Source organism: Micropterus dolomieu, linkage group LG06, assembly GCF_021292245.1.
Source record: "Micropterus dolomieu isolate WLL.071019.BEF.003 ecotype Adirondacks linkage group LG06, ASM2129224v1, whole genome shotgun sequence".
Lineage (NCBI taxonomy): Eukaryota > Metazoa > Chordata > Actinopteri > Centrarchiformes > Centrarchidae > Micropterus > Micropterus dolomieu.
Window position 1 is genome coordinate 16,145,152 of NC_060155.1, and position 14,523 is coordinate 16,159,674.

A 14,523-nucleotide genomic window follows, 5' to 3' on the forward strand; every position below is an offset into this window, starting at 1 on the left:
ACACACACACACACACACACACACACACACAGTGAGGAGGTGCTGGGGCTTGTGTTGGCTTTGATGAGAATAAGTGTATCTCCTGCAGAAGCATTTTGTTAATCATCCCTAATTATCATGTTGGTTTTTTCCACCTACAAAGTTAAACAAAGGAGTCTTGTGTGAAGCATTGTCTTACTAGCATGGAGGGAGTAGAGAGGAATATGGAGGAGCAAAAATTAAGGTCCCAGGTTTGGTATAAAGGTTGTTTTTTTTTTCATGTGGCTGGTAAATAGGCCATCAGCACATACTGTAAGCTGAGACATCCAAAGCAAACAGGCAGACACAATGAAGGCAGGCCCAGTGATAAGATCCTCCCTGGAGTAAGCTGAGCCTATTTGGCTTTTAGGCCAAAATCTTTTACAAGACTGCAGAAATGCCAGATGCTGATTCAGCTGTCTCTTCATACGTAACATGTACCATGTTGGCTCAGTTCAAGACAAAGGCACACAAGCACAGAAAGCTAACCACATACATTTACAGGTGCCTTATGATGAGTACCCAATTAAATACAATAGGTATTTGGGTGTCCTGGTGGCCTAGATGTTTAGGATTCTGACCATGTAATGACAACATCCCCATTTTGAATTTGGTCAAGGAGCTTTGTTACATGTCATCCCTCCTCTCTTTCCCTTCATTACCTGTAACCTCTCCAGTCTCTGCTGTCAAAATAAAGGTGAAAATGCCCCAAAATGTATTTGAAAACTATATAAAAGACGGTCTTTTCACATACCAACAACCCTTTTATCTCTTTTTAGTGACTTGGGTCACAGCATTATATATTTTTGCTAGTTCAGTTAAATGTAATTTTGACCATTGTCAATCAATTGGTTTTTGCTTGCTCTTCAAACATTTGGGAATTTTGCCCCATTGTGACATTGATCTACATGCATGCACACTTTAACGACACAGTTAAATAAAAAATAATAATTTTCCTGTCTTCTCCTGTGTTAACTATTCATTTCTCTCACATGCTAAATACAGTATGTGTCAAATACATTGTCTTTATAACCCTCCTCCTGTTCTAACAGCTCATGTAATATACAGGTATAGAGGCGTACAAACCAAGACTGTGGAAAAGACGCTATCACTTCTGTTTTTCTAGTGAGTTCCATGTTGCTGCAAGGGACAGCAAAGACAAAAACAATAAGTAGGTCATCAGTTTTCTCCAATAATGGCGACAATTTCTCATTTGGTAATCTAATCCTTATTTTATTTATGTAACATAGTGCTTGATGCAATTTTACGTGACTACTTGCTGCAATACAGTCAATGCAAATATTTTAACACAGAAATGAATCCCATTATGAAGTACTGGCCACTGCAATGGCATATGTGCAAAATAACACTCACAACGCAAAATGGCTCAGTCAAAGTCAGCATACTACGGATGACAATGGCCAGTGGTGAAACTACTACTACTACTACTGCAGTAGTAAAAATATTGTTCTAGTTTCAGAAAAGTGTAGCAAGAGAGCTGTCCACATGACAATACAGCTAATACACCAATCAATAGCCATTACATACACATACACACAGCTCTGGACAGGTGCTTTTTGCCCTGCTCTTTGTTGTGATGTGGATAAAACATGCCAGCCTTTCTTAGGGCTCTGACAGCAGCAGCAGTATCCCAACAGCAGGGGATAATCAATCAAAACCACTGTCTGAGATTTACAGAACAAAACCTCTTTTTGAGTGTGCTTAAAATATGTTGCCTGTACAACTGCCCTTTAGCTTTCAAAAGAAGATTTGTCACCCAGTAACCAAATAATGCTAATGGAAAAAGGTGATTGGCCTATTGTTATCTATAAAACAAATAGCAGCATTGGCAACATTATTAGACAATCGTCCATTTCTCTGAAGACTGATGCCAAGAGCTGGGCAATACTTGTCGTGTGACGCGTGGACAGTCCATTTTTGGCGCATCATTCATTTACACCAGCCAAGCCTGGCTTTGAACTCGGTTGTGGGTAGCTTTTTGCCAATTTCCTCAGCTTTCAGGCGGATAAGGGCTATGGTAATAGGCATTCTTTAATTCCAGTTTTCAGTCACATGCTGTACTCTTTGAAGGGTGACCAGTTTGGGATCAAGGTTTCTTTTCTAAATATCAGCAATTTTCAAGTAATTTAGTAAGTAGTCCAGTGTCCATCTGACATTGTGTAACATTATATCACTTGGCCTCAAGAAATACAGATGTTATGGTTGTTTTTTGTTGTTGTTTTTTACATATATCTCATTCTCTTTTGACTTTGCAAATATTGGTTAAACTATTATGGATAACGTCTGCGAATATCTAAGTTGGGTGAGGTTGTAATGCATTATAGGGCTAGGAGGCATATTTTACCTTCCATCTGTCTGTGTATTTGTTTGCCTCTGTGTAGCTGTGGCAGAGGTCCCAAGTCCCATGTTAAAAGGGGGCATGACCACCCACAGTTCTGCTAAGAGAGACTTCATCACCAAGCTAATGAACAGCGTTAATCTGCAGAGAACAGACTCGCTGTCTCTATCATCACTCAGATGTGATGGAACTGCTGGAAGTCTTACCGAGGACATAGGACACGAGCATACTTACCCCGATGCTTGTACATACATAACGAAGATCAGTGATTGCAAAAACTAAATAATTACCGACAACCATGTGAAAACTAAACTATGAATGTGTCTTTTCACATACTGCATGATGCATGATGTCATGCCTTGTTGAGCTTGGTTCAGATCCCACTCCTCTTGCCTGGAGACATGCTTGTGCCAACTAAACAGGGTTTGGTCATGTACGAACTTCCATGACCACAGCCATGAACAGGAGAATAAATCAGTGAATCTGTAATGAACCATATCACCCATCTCGCCTGCAGCTATAAGAGCCTCTTCTGTGGTACATTTTGTGGCGTGTCTATGGCTTATTAACTGTATTAGCCATGGAACACTATGGCTGCTCCTTCCAAAAGAGCTATTCATTTGTAGCTAGCTTATTAATGTATTAATCTCTAAAAGACCCACAGTTGCACATTAGACCACTATCTTTCCATTAGGAAGAGAGAGGAGACTCCAAATGTCTGTGGAACAAAAGGTAGAACAGTACTTTATTTGTCTGTCTGCTTCTTTGAGTCCAGCAGCCTCGCTCTCTGTCCTCATCTCAGTGGCAGTGTAGGCACAGCCTTTTCTGTTTCTGTTTTCTGTTGCGGCCTTCTGCAGATCTGGAAAAACAGACAAATCAAGGAGAAGAGATGTTATTTTATATATAATGAAAGTGCAGGAAAATATACAGTTTTCTCTTAGCTTTTATAAAACTTTAAAAGACTTTACGATTGAAAATGCGTGATAAAAGGTGTGACAAGTCATAAAAACAAAAGGCGAACAAAGCAGGTTATCCATCCACCAGGAGAAGTAGAAGTAAATGCATGGATAAACACTTCCTGTGATTGAGCCGTAGGGATGTGCCGCGAAAAAGTGTGAATTGTACAGCCATGAAAGTACTATTCTCATTTGGTACCAAACACCATCTGTCTGACACTGGTGAGCTTATCAAGAAAGTGAAGACACCCCCGGCGTTGCTCACACGGTATGCAGTTAAGTGACTAAACCTGTCTATTAGAATGAAGCCACTGGCAATGATTGTTTTGCTTTGCCATCCTGTTAAAGAACATACATATCTAAATAAGACAAGATTGAAAGATTTAAGAGTGGATCAGTGTGCTTCTGTTAGTCTTGAACAGAAGGACAAATATATTAACTTGTATTGTCACTCCAAGCATACACTCACATACTGAGGGAAACAGCTGGTCGAATGTGTGTGGGGGTGTGTGTGAGTGTACACCTGACCCCAAGGGAAGTAAACTCCACAGCTCTGAATCTACAGCTGCTAGTTTTGTGAAAAAAAGGCTTTGTAAGAAAATGGAGTACAGTGTAAGTTGTGAATTCTACTCTATGTGGAAACACACACACACACACACACACACACACACAGACTTTTCTCTCCACCTTGGAGAGGTCTGTCTGTATGGCATGAGAAGGCTCCAATCAGCAGATTTTGAATTTAAGGCTGAAGGGCACCAGAGCAAAATCTATGGTCCCCATCTATCAATGTCCAGTGTAATATGCAGTTTATATTTTGCTATCCACAGCTGTATAAAAACCCTTCTATAGAGATCTAGTTTGTACCACTTGAATGTTCAAAAGACCTGGAACCTGGCCTTGATATAGTGATTCAACTTTGAACATATCAGTCTCATAATGTTCTTGGGTTGCCGGTGTTTTTGTACCTGAATGTCAAAGGCAAACTTCTGTCCAAAGCCTATAAGGCCGTAAAGGTGTGCAGCAGCTGTTCGCTCTGGCAGAAAAAGCACATTCCTGAAATGAACTGTGCTTGTGCAGGATATATATATATATATATATACACCAGTGTTAGCAGGATTACACTGGATGGGCCCCAAGCCCACTACAGCCTGCCGTTGCCCTGGACCCAGCACACACCTGCCTTTCATGTTAGAAAACATGCAAGATGGAGAAAAGAATGGTGAAGGGCGAAGTGCTGCAAGTTGGGTTCTGAGTGAGGATACAAGAGCAGAGGTAGAGGAAAAGGGGAAATGAAATGGTTTGAGACAGTTAAAATAATGGAGAAGTAATACCATAGAGCTATATGATGTGATCTTACAGCACAAGAGGTAACAGAGGCATGGAAGTACAACTAACATGGAAAAAATGTTAAGGGCTGAGGTTCAGAGAAGACGATTGCAACATATAAACCTATGATTCAATATACCGTGAGAAAGGGAGGTTAGGAGGGTGGATGGGGGATTTGGTGCTTGTATTCTCTGCCAGGCTGGGTAGAACCAATCCACCCCTTGATCTTCCCATCCTAGGTCCTGGGGACTGGCGTGCGTAGAGGCCGGCTGGCCAGCAGATGCGGTGGCTGTATCCGGGTGCGGATATTACCAGTAGGACTGCCATTTCCCTTTGCCTTTCATCTGGAGCTCAAGGGGCTGAGTGAGAGCTCCGCAGGGCAGAGGAGGGTTGGAGAAGAAGGAACACGAGGATCAGAGATGGCTTTGGCTAGGCAGAAAGATGGTCTGTTTTGCGGATGGATGTGAGAGGAGTGAGTCACATTTTCACTCAGATATGCAGAGTCATCTATTTGTTCTATCTGACTTTGTCAGTAACATTGCATAATTTTCTCATTACTTTTCTTGGCAAAATCTATGAATGAGTTTGAGAAATTGCAGTATCATTCCCTGTGAAATGAATATGTGGAAAGGCAACCTTCAAAGAGCACAATTACAGGGATAATCCTACACTAATATGTGCTCATACCCATTTGTTAGCACTTAAACTACCTGACAGATATTCTGTTTTATTATAATCACCATATCACACATTTTTTATTGTACACATCAGCATTCTGTCTCCCATTCCCTGCTGCCCCCCATTTATCCCTTTTTATATCATCTTCCACCTTTCTTTTCAGTAGTCTCCTTTTTCATTCTAGCTTGGCATATTCTGCCCTGTGTTTTTTATGGCACTTTGAGAGCATTAGCTTGAAGGGCTCCCTAGGCATGTGGCCATCGAGGAGAATGGTTCTCATTAGCCAGCATCATCATTTCCTTTCTAAGCAGTGTCAGTGAGGTCTTTATGATTGAGCCTCTCCAGCACACCTCTGGGACCCTGCTTGGGAAACACCAAGATTCTGTGGTGTGGCAACAGGTTTTAAACTAAAGGAAGTGGTGGGAGTTACTACCTCTGAAGAATTTAGAATGTTCGAGTTTAGCTAGAATTTAGTTGCTATGAAGTTTATAGCAGAGGAACAAGGAATGCTAGTGACTCAGAGCTGTGATATTGTAGCCGCATAAAAGTCTTAACTACAGTACCACAGATGTGCTGTTATTCATTAATATAACAAGAAGTCCCTACAACATGTGCAGGTTTCCAAGCAGTAAATGGCACTTTAAAGATGGTGTCCAGACTCATAAAGTGTTCTTTATTGAAAGCTGCAAATCCAATGGATATGACTTTTATTGTGTTCAAAACACTCTCGAACACAACCATTCCATCCTGGACCCCTGTCAAGCTTAGACTAAACATTTTGATTGTCATTGTGACCAGATTTAATCACCTCTGAATTAGCGGCAATATTTTGTTACTGGCTACACACTAAGAGACAGACCTAAAGCTGAGGTGACTTAATGATAGCTCTAGTTTATTTGGGCTTCTTTATTAATGCACATACCCAGGCTTCTCTGCTGGGGGTTGGGATGGCTATTGGATGTGTGTGTGTGTGTGTGTGTGTGTGTGGGAGTGGGGGGGGGCTGGAGTGACCTCCTTGACTTTCTTGACTTGCCTGGAGCTTAGCCCTGTCTACTAACACAGAAACTGGCATTCCTGCACTGCACTGAGCAAATAAAGGCAGACATTCCATTGATATTGAAAACTACAGTAGAAGGATACGCAGGGATGAGTCTGATCCTCTATGTCTCAGCTCAGCCTGGTATGCAGGGAGAAATACAGACTAGGTGAGGGTAGAAGGACAGAAAGCATGAAAGGATTCTAACTCAAAAGATGCAAACTTTTGTTTTAAAGAAAAACCACCATCAGAGTATCTGCTTCAGATAGCAGAGGTGCATTAGCATTGCATGAGACGTTGGATAATGAGAGGTTGGTAGCAATGAGCCATTTTTTGTATTGACTACCTGCAGTGTGAGTCTGTGTGTGGCTTTATATATGTGTATGCATCAAGAAAAGTCACTCCATTAAAGGCCTATCGTATTGACCAGCGGTGAGCGCGACAAAGCCCTTCTCCCTTATTCATAATTGATGTGGCAATTAGAGTTGAACCTGGAACAGACTGTCAGGCCTGGGCTGGGCTGGGCGGGGGCTGACCTCTCACTGCTTCAGCTGATTACAGATCAGATAGGATTGGCCACTGAGAGCGTACTTACTGCACCGTTCTAAGTAATTTGATTCTAAAACTACAGTCAGTTATGCAGCCAAGAGTTTACATCAAAGTATTTGACTCACCCCCACAAAATCAAACATTTATAACATCACAGCACATTTTTTTTCTAACCCACACAAATTTCTGAAAACACTTTGAAGTTGAAGTATCACTTAGATCAGATAAATTCAGAGGAGGCCGGTCACATGGAGCACAGGAACAGGAACACAAGGCTGCATTCATTTCTCTGCATCTTACTTTTGTGTGGGCACTGCTGCTGCTACTTGGTGTCACTGAGCAGGTAGCACCTTTAATGACAGTTTGCTCACACTGAAGCCTCTTTTCTGTACAGCCATGACATCCCCTTGTGCCTCTTGAATATCGACAGCAAGCCCTGAAGGTTTGAATGTTTCGTTGGATTCTCAATACTCAAGACAAGACTGCACACAAAATCATAGAGAGAAACTGCAGAACAGGTGAAAGCATGCAATGTGAGACTTGTGTACTGCTTGTGGACAGAGGGAGGGATACGTGTGTGAAATGTTATGTCAGGAGACACACGGTGACAGTGTCTCTTGATAGCTACCTGATGTGCACTTCCTCTTGACTATAATGGATGGAAGGCAAAGAAGTGTGTATGTGTGTGTGTGTTTGCCTGTGTGTTCAGAGTGAGAGAGCAAAAGAATATGAATGTGAGTTTATCTCTGCATCCTTCACGCTTGTCGGCTACAAGGACAACCTGACACCTGCCAATGCAATGAGGCATCTGGTATTTGAGTGCACACAAGTGTAGTGCTAGATGTGCGTGTGTGTGTGTGTGTGTGTGGCTGAACACTATCATCCAAAATCAGTGTTCTGTTGGGGAATGTGATGTGTTTGCATCTGTGTGTGAGAGTAAGGAGTTGTACTGGGCCTTGAACTTCTCTATTGCATAAAGGCTGCTTTCTCCTCAGGATTCCCCTCCATCTTGAGAATCTGTCACATTGCCTGGTGGAGGTCACTGTCCTCCCAGGGCCCCTTTTGCCTATTTGTTTCTGTAAGTGTGTGTGTGTGTGTGTGTGTGTGTGTGTGTGTGTGTTTGTAGGGGAGTAAATCTTAATCTTGCCAAGGAGTTTAATAGTCTAGTACGGCCAAGAATCGCACTGGGCAGATTCCATTGCACGGAATCTGCTCTGGAGTTGCCACGCTGCTATGCCCGTTGCTAGGTTAGCTGTAGGCTAAGATGTGTACCCACTGGTGCCCCTGTATTTTTGCCCTTTTAGCTCCTCGAGTGGCCTGCCAGACACCCTGTACCACTCCTGGATTCCCTATATAAGTTGCCTGTGAACCAGAGGGACAGTTCCCAGAGAAATGAGTTTGTGTATGTGTTTGCGTGCGCAAATTTAGTGTGTTACTAACAATAAGGAGTAGGGAGATTAGTATGACGGGGTGAGGAGCCCCGGCCTGACATGTCACCACATAAAGAGTGAGTCGTGGACAAAAACAGCACAGAGATGGATGACCAGTAATGAACTGTGTGAATGTATTCTCCCCTTCTCTCCACCCTCTAACCTTACCATCCCTTTGTAAGAAAGTGTGTGTGAAAAGAGATAAGGGAACCTTGTGTCAGTGCTTGAAAAGGTAAATGTCTATGTGTAAGACAGTGAAAGAGAAGCCTTAAAAAACAAAGTGACCCCGAGAGTTTTAGTATGGGTCAGCTGTGCCAAACAATGTCAGGACACCCATGATCCATAGCCACCAAGAGCAGCATCAGTCTTTTATTGGTGTCCAAAGGTCTGATCGGAGGCAGACTGATAGCTCTGTGTCTTAGTAATGCTTGCTTTACCCAAGAATAAAAAGTGACTTGTACGTACCACTTTGAGATTAAGGGACTTCACATGCAATTGCAATTTGTGTTGTGATGATAAAATAATGATAATGTTGCAATCAAGCCCTCTATTTATCAGTATTGCATAACCTAATGTTTTGAACCTCAAATGAGGGCGATCACACAGCATATCTACACAAAGTGGCATAAGTATACACAATTACCTGGGTAAAACAGAGAGCCTCTGTCTTTCAAAAGGATATAGCAAATATCTTGCAAAGGTCACAGATCAGGTTGGATCATTGGAGAATGCTCTGTCACTGTTAATAACAGAAACTAATGGTACAAATAAGGATTTCTGACTTCACTGTATCTGAAAAAATGGTGAGTTGGCGCTTCAAAGACAGGCTATTTTATAAAGATCTTTTACAGCATATGCGGATTTATCCACAAAATCAGCAGTGTCATTATTCAGCCGCTTTGCAGAGCTGTGACAAGAGTGAACAGTTGGATAAACTTTACTTCTGTGCAGACGTGAACTGGGAAGTAATGGAATTTTCCCAGTCTTGAGCCATGAGAGCTGGTGTTTTTTTCTCCGGCTCCGGCATTATTTAGCTTATAGAGCTTACAGATACTCAATAGGTCATCTTAGCTGCAGCGACATGGCTAGTGTAATCCGAAATAGCTGGTTCAGATCACAACTGAAACTGAAAGCATCTAGCACTCGGTCAGTTATATCTAGCAGTATGTAAGCACTTGTTGGCGAAACATGGATAGAAAGAGAGGATGTCCGGTGCCAAAAAAGGAAAGAGGCTTTAGTTTCCAAGGGTTTAACTATTCAGACTCTTGCACAAATGTTAAGACAAGTTTACGCTAAATTCAAAAAGTGTTCAAAAATGGTCAACAACTTCAACTGTAAATGGATAAAATAAAAATGTGAATTTTATAATTTTCTTCTAGACCACAAAAGCAAAATAATATATAGCCAGCACAGCAATAATAATGTTTTGTTAAATACCTGAAATAGAATGATTGACAAGTCTGTTGCATAATACACTCTGTTTGCCCATGTCAAGGTTGGACATGGTCATGAATTTTATAAATACAACTATATTTAATGCTCATGTCAGACATCAAAATGATGTTTTATGCATTTTTGACAAACAAATGGCCCTGAGACAGACAGGAAAAGTTTGGAGGAAGTCTCTATGGAGACAGGTATGCGTGATGACCAGCCAATGCCACTGAACAACAGTTTTCTTTTTAAATAGTTTAAGAATAGATGGTCTATGCGCTCTTATGTGGTTGTACTGATTGAATACAACTTATTACTGATCATCTGAAAATTTCCGAAAGAGAGTCAGACAACTTCGAATTTGTGCTTTTGGTACACATACATGGGGAGGAAAACCTTGGACAATTAATGCATTTTATATCATTTTATAAATTAGTCTAACACAAACAGTACAATTAACATTTGTTTAAATTAATGATTTGTTGATTGACAAACATGTTGGGTCAGTTTGAATTCAAATTGTGGCCGCTTGACAACATATTCCCGGGCTGCTTTTTGTTGCCAGTCGAACCCTGCTTCTGTGTGTCTCTGAAGCATGTTCTCGTGTCTTGAACTTGAACACACACCTTGAAGAGCGGTGACTTACTCATCACATTTCATCTTACTACTAATTTCCATCACCTTATCTGTGTGTGTGTGCATGCACCATGAGCCTGCGTAAATCTTTCTGCCCTTGCGCATGCTTATATTTATGTGTCTGCCTGTGTGAGTGGTAAAAAAGAATGTGTCAAAGGTCATCTCTCTTAATGAAACATCGCCGTGAGCCAGATCCAGTGGCCTTGTCAAAACCCAGACCCAAGTGCCTCCCCGCATCCGTCTCCCATCAATTGCTTAGCAGGGAGAAGACCCTTAAGGTCAAGGCAGGGGTTTGAGCCCTAGCCTAGATCAAGCCTCCACCTTCTGACCATCTTTATAATTGTACACAGCAGGCAGACGACTGAAAACTGCCACAGGTGTTTTAAAGTCCACAGTAAACAGGTCAAAGTCTTCTGTTTACATATGTAACTTCTGTGTGCGGTTAAAGGTACTTATTTTAAATTTAGACAGTGTTGAGTCAAAAGAACTTGCATTGTCATCTTGATAGCATATAGTGTGACAACTTGCTAATGCCTAAAATACAGCAGCACCATTCCTTAGTGGATTACAGTTCTGTGTTCAGCCAAGGCTTGCACAACACACACACACACACACACACACACACACACATACACGGCCATGTGCACAACACATATGGACCTTAGTTTCCTGCGTTCACTCATCGGATTCCATGGAATCCCTTAATAAACTCTCTGCCTGTTACTGCTTCTGTGTAGGAGTGTATGATTTTGTACGTACATGTGTGTTGTGTGCATTCATCCAGTCTGTATGTGTGTATTCTTGTCTGCAGTATGTACGATGCGCTGAGGAACACTAAGACTAAATGTTATCAGTTGCAGACAGAGGGAGGATTGTTTGAGAATAGTTTTCTTCTTTTCATTGCATAGGTTTGGGGATTTAATCTGTGTGGCAGGAGTGGCGGTGTGCTGGCAAACCAAAAGAAACACAGAGGAGAAGAGAGAAGGAAAGTGAGAGAGAGGGAGGAGAGAAGCACTAGAACATTTACATGGTTGCCCAGAGAACCAAAGAAATGATGGCCCAGGCATTTGTTATTCCTCCCACTCACCTTCCAACCCTTATTCCTCCCTTACTCTCTGCCTCCCCTCCCATCCCGCCTTCCTCTTGGCTAGAGCGTGAGGTCCACCTCTTCTTTAGTGCTGTGGGCAGGCCTGTTAGAAGCAGCTGTTGTTGCTCCTTGGCCACTGGGAAATGGAGGCTCCTCCAAACACATAAGCTGCCCATTTGGAGAGGCATTAGTAGCAAAGGACACTATGAACCATTTCTCACACACTTAGCCAACACAGAGGTCAACAAGGTGGTAGATAACAGAACATCCCTCTATAAGAAATTATAGGCTTGGGTTGAGTCGTTTATACTGTATGTGTAGTTATGAAGGTAACACAGTCACTATATATCAGTGACATGATCCTCTTCCTTCTGCAGGACTTAATGACAAATGACAGCTACCCCAATCTATTCTTTATACTAGTAAAGAGCCCATACATTTGCATATTTATACACTTCTTCCCAGACATTAAGGTCTATGATCTTGTACACACTTCTTAGCACTCCTGTTCTATTTGTCTCTTTTTGTTTCTCTGGCTGTCACTGTTCATCGCCTATTATAAAGCTTTTTACCAATCAAATCACATTTGTCTTTTGCTGTTGGGGAACATATGTCACTGACTGTTGCTTTAATGGGGGAAGCATGTTGATGTGCCATTGCATAGCCTTGATGCCGACCAAGGTGATTGATTCCATCTGCTTTGATATGAGTGATGATGGATCGCCATCCTCATACTGAAAAGCCAAACTAACTGTTTTCCTCTTCTAACCCTCTATGTCATCTTTCACTCCCTCCCACCCTCTGTTTTTCTGTCTTGCTTATTCCCCCTTCTTTTCCTCACCATATTTGGGGGATTTACACATGAGCCAGCTTATGAAGCACGGCTTATGTGCTAACATTGTCTCATTATGACAACAACATCACATTCCATTATCCTCCTGCCCTCCAGGTTTTTCATTTCTTTGTACTTCAAGTTGTTGCTTGTTTTTAAGGGATTTTAATACACGTCTTTTTCTCAAGATTCTGGTGCTTCATTCAACTTTATTATTTTAATAATCAAAAGCTTTTCAGATGTTGCTAAGGGATATGGCTGAAAAAGTTATCATGGTAAACATTTCACTAGTATGTGATAAATATTTATTATCAAATAATATGTAAATATTATCATCACATAAATAGTTCCAAACTATGTGACAACAATACTTATCACAGTATCTCTTTTTGCTTTACCCATGGGAGATTGGTGGCCAGATGTAAAGTTTTATTTTTTCCCTGCCCATGAAACAGTTTTACCATATTAACAAACCTTTTTGTAGTAAATCAATATTAATAGAAATAAATAAATTAATAGAAATACTCCAAGGCAAATATAACAAAATGCATTATTACATTTCAGTATAACTGAAGCCAATGACAAAGCTATGTTTTGGAGCGCTTCACTGTCCCCATTCCACAACAGATGTTCATCTGTTTGCAAGACTGCACGCCACTGACACTATTGCCAATAATGTGACCTTTAAGAATTGCTTGAAATCTATTTATAAAACGTATTGTCAGTGCAAAATAGATTTCAACATTTATCCATCCCTCAAATTCTGGCCACTTATTTGGGACCAGATCACAACAGCAGCACATGAGAGCAGCCCAGGCGTACTTTTCCCCCACCATGTCCTCCATCTTATTGTGGAGGATACTGGAGGATACATTCCCTGGTTGGGATACATAATCTCTTGTACATGTTCTGGATCTTTTCCCGGGTCTCATCCCGGTCTAATGAGCTCAGAATACTTCCTTAGGGAATGTGTAGTGTAGTGTGAGCTTTGGTTCATTTTTAGTTTATTAAAGTTTGCTGCATCAGCTGCAGATGATAGGCATTGTAAAGGAAATAACACATGATATAAATTACACAAACCTTTCTTTCATTTCTTCTTTTTTATGCCAGCTGGTGGCACTTCAGGCAATGCACTAGTTGTTAGGTGATTAGTTTAATGGGTATCGACTGCATCCAATTTTTTATATATTTCAAACACCATGCATTCTAAAATGTCTACCTTATATGAAAAAAAGACACTTTGGCAGTACTGTTGTCTAATTGGTTGTTCTGGCATGGATCTGCTCCATTAATTAGCCAGTTGGTTTGCCTGCAGTGGAGTAGTATTAGTGTTGTGTTGGCTCATTCAAATGCTGTTTTCTGACATCTCCCTGATGACATGCAGCACATTTCCATTGAAACAATAACAGCAATCTGATTTGGGATAAATGATGTCTTTGTCTATTGTCTACTGGAACAACAAAAACCAGTGGCACGGGAAACACTTCTCTCTCTAGAGCCCCGCCTAGCCCCATTCACACATGCATACACATGTGGGCATACAAACCCAGTTGCACAGTACGGGTGGGTTGATGCATTCTCAGTTCTACAAAACAATGAATATTTAGATATACGCATTTAACCGTGGCAGGTGTGAAAGGAAAAATTAGTATTGGAAGATGCTTTAAGAGAGAAATACATTTTGTTCTTTTATGTCAGTGAAGAAGTGATTTAGTTAGGTATTCAAAGCTCTTGCTTGGAGTGCTATGAAATTTCAGATTTTCTGTGGGTGTAATGTCTGATAACTTATAACACACGTTGCTGTCAAGAGGAGGCTATAACTGTATTTAATTACACAACTGAATTCTAGACAGATCAGTTTAACTGGTGGCAATCATTGTAAAAGTGGCCTGTTTTTTGTGTCAGTGACAGCTGACATTTTCACACTGGGCTTTGGCACTGTCAGTATTCTAAAACTAGGTACCATACTCTCTGTCACAACTGTGACATCCGGGCTAGGGAAGTGAGACAACTAGAGGAACTAGATACGTTCAGAGCCAGGGCAGTGACACTGTATGAGGACAGAAGTGATCAAGTTTAAGAGAGACTGGTGACACAGCAAGTGTTAGAGACACGAGGGTAGTCCTCTTTAAGGAAAGCAGGGATTTCACCAATGTCAGCAGGAAAGTGTTTGTGTGTG

At 41.3% G+C, this 14,523-nt stretch overlaps 1 protein-coding gene across 2 annotated transcripts in view; it reads left to right on the plus strand.

Moving 5' to 3' along the window:
* The window catches only part of gpc5c (glypican 5c), a 110,161-nt gene that overhangs the window by 93,308 nt on the left and 2,330 nt on the right, over positions 1–14,523 (plus strand). The gene's annotated exons all lie outside the window — the stretch shown is intronic.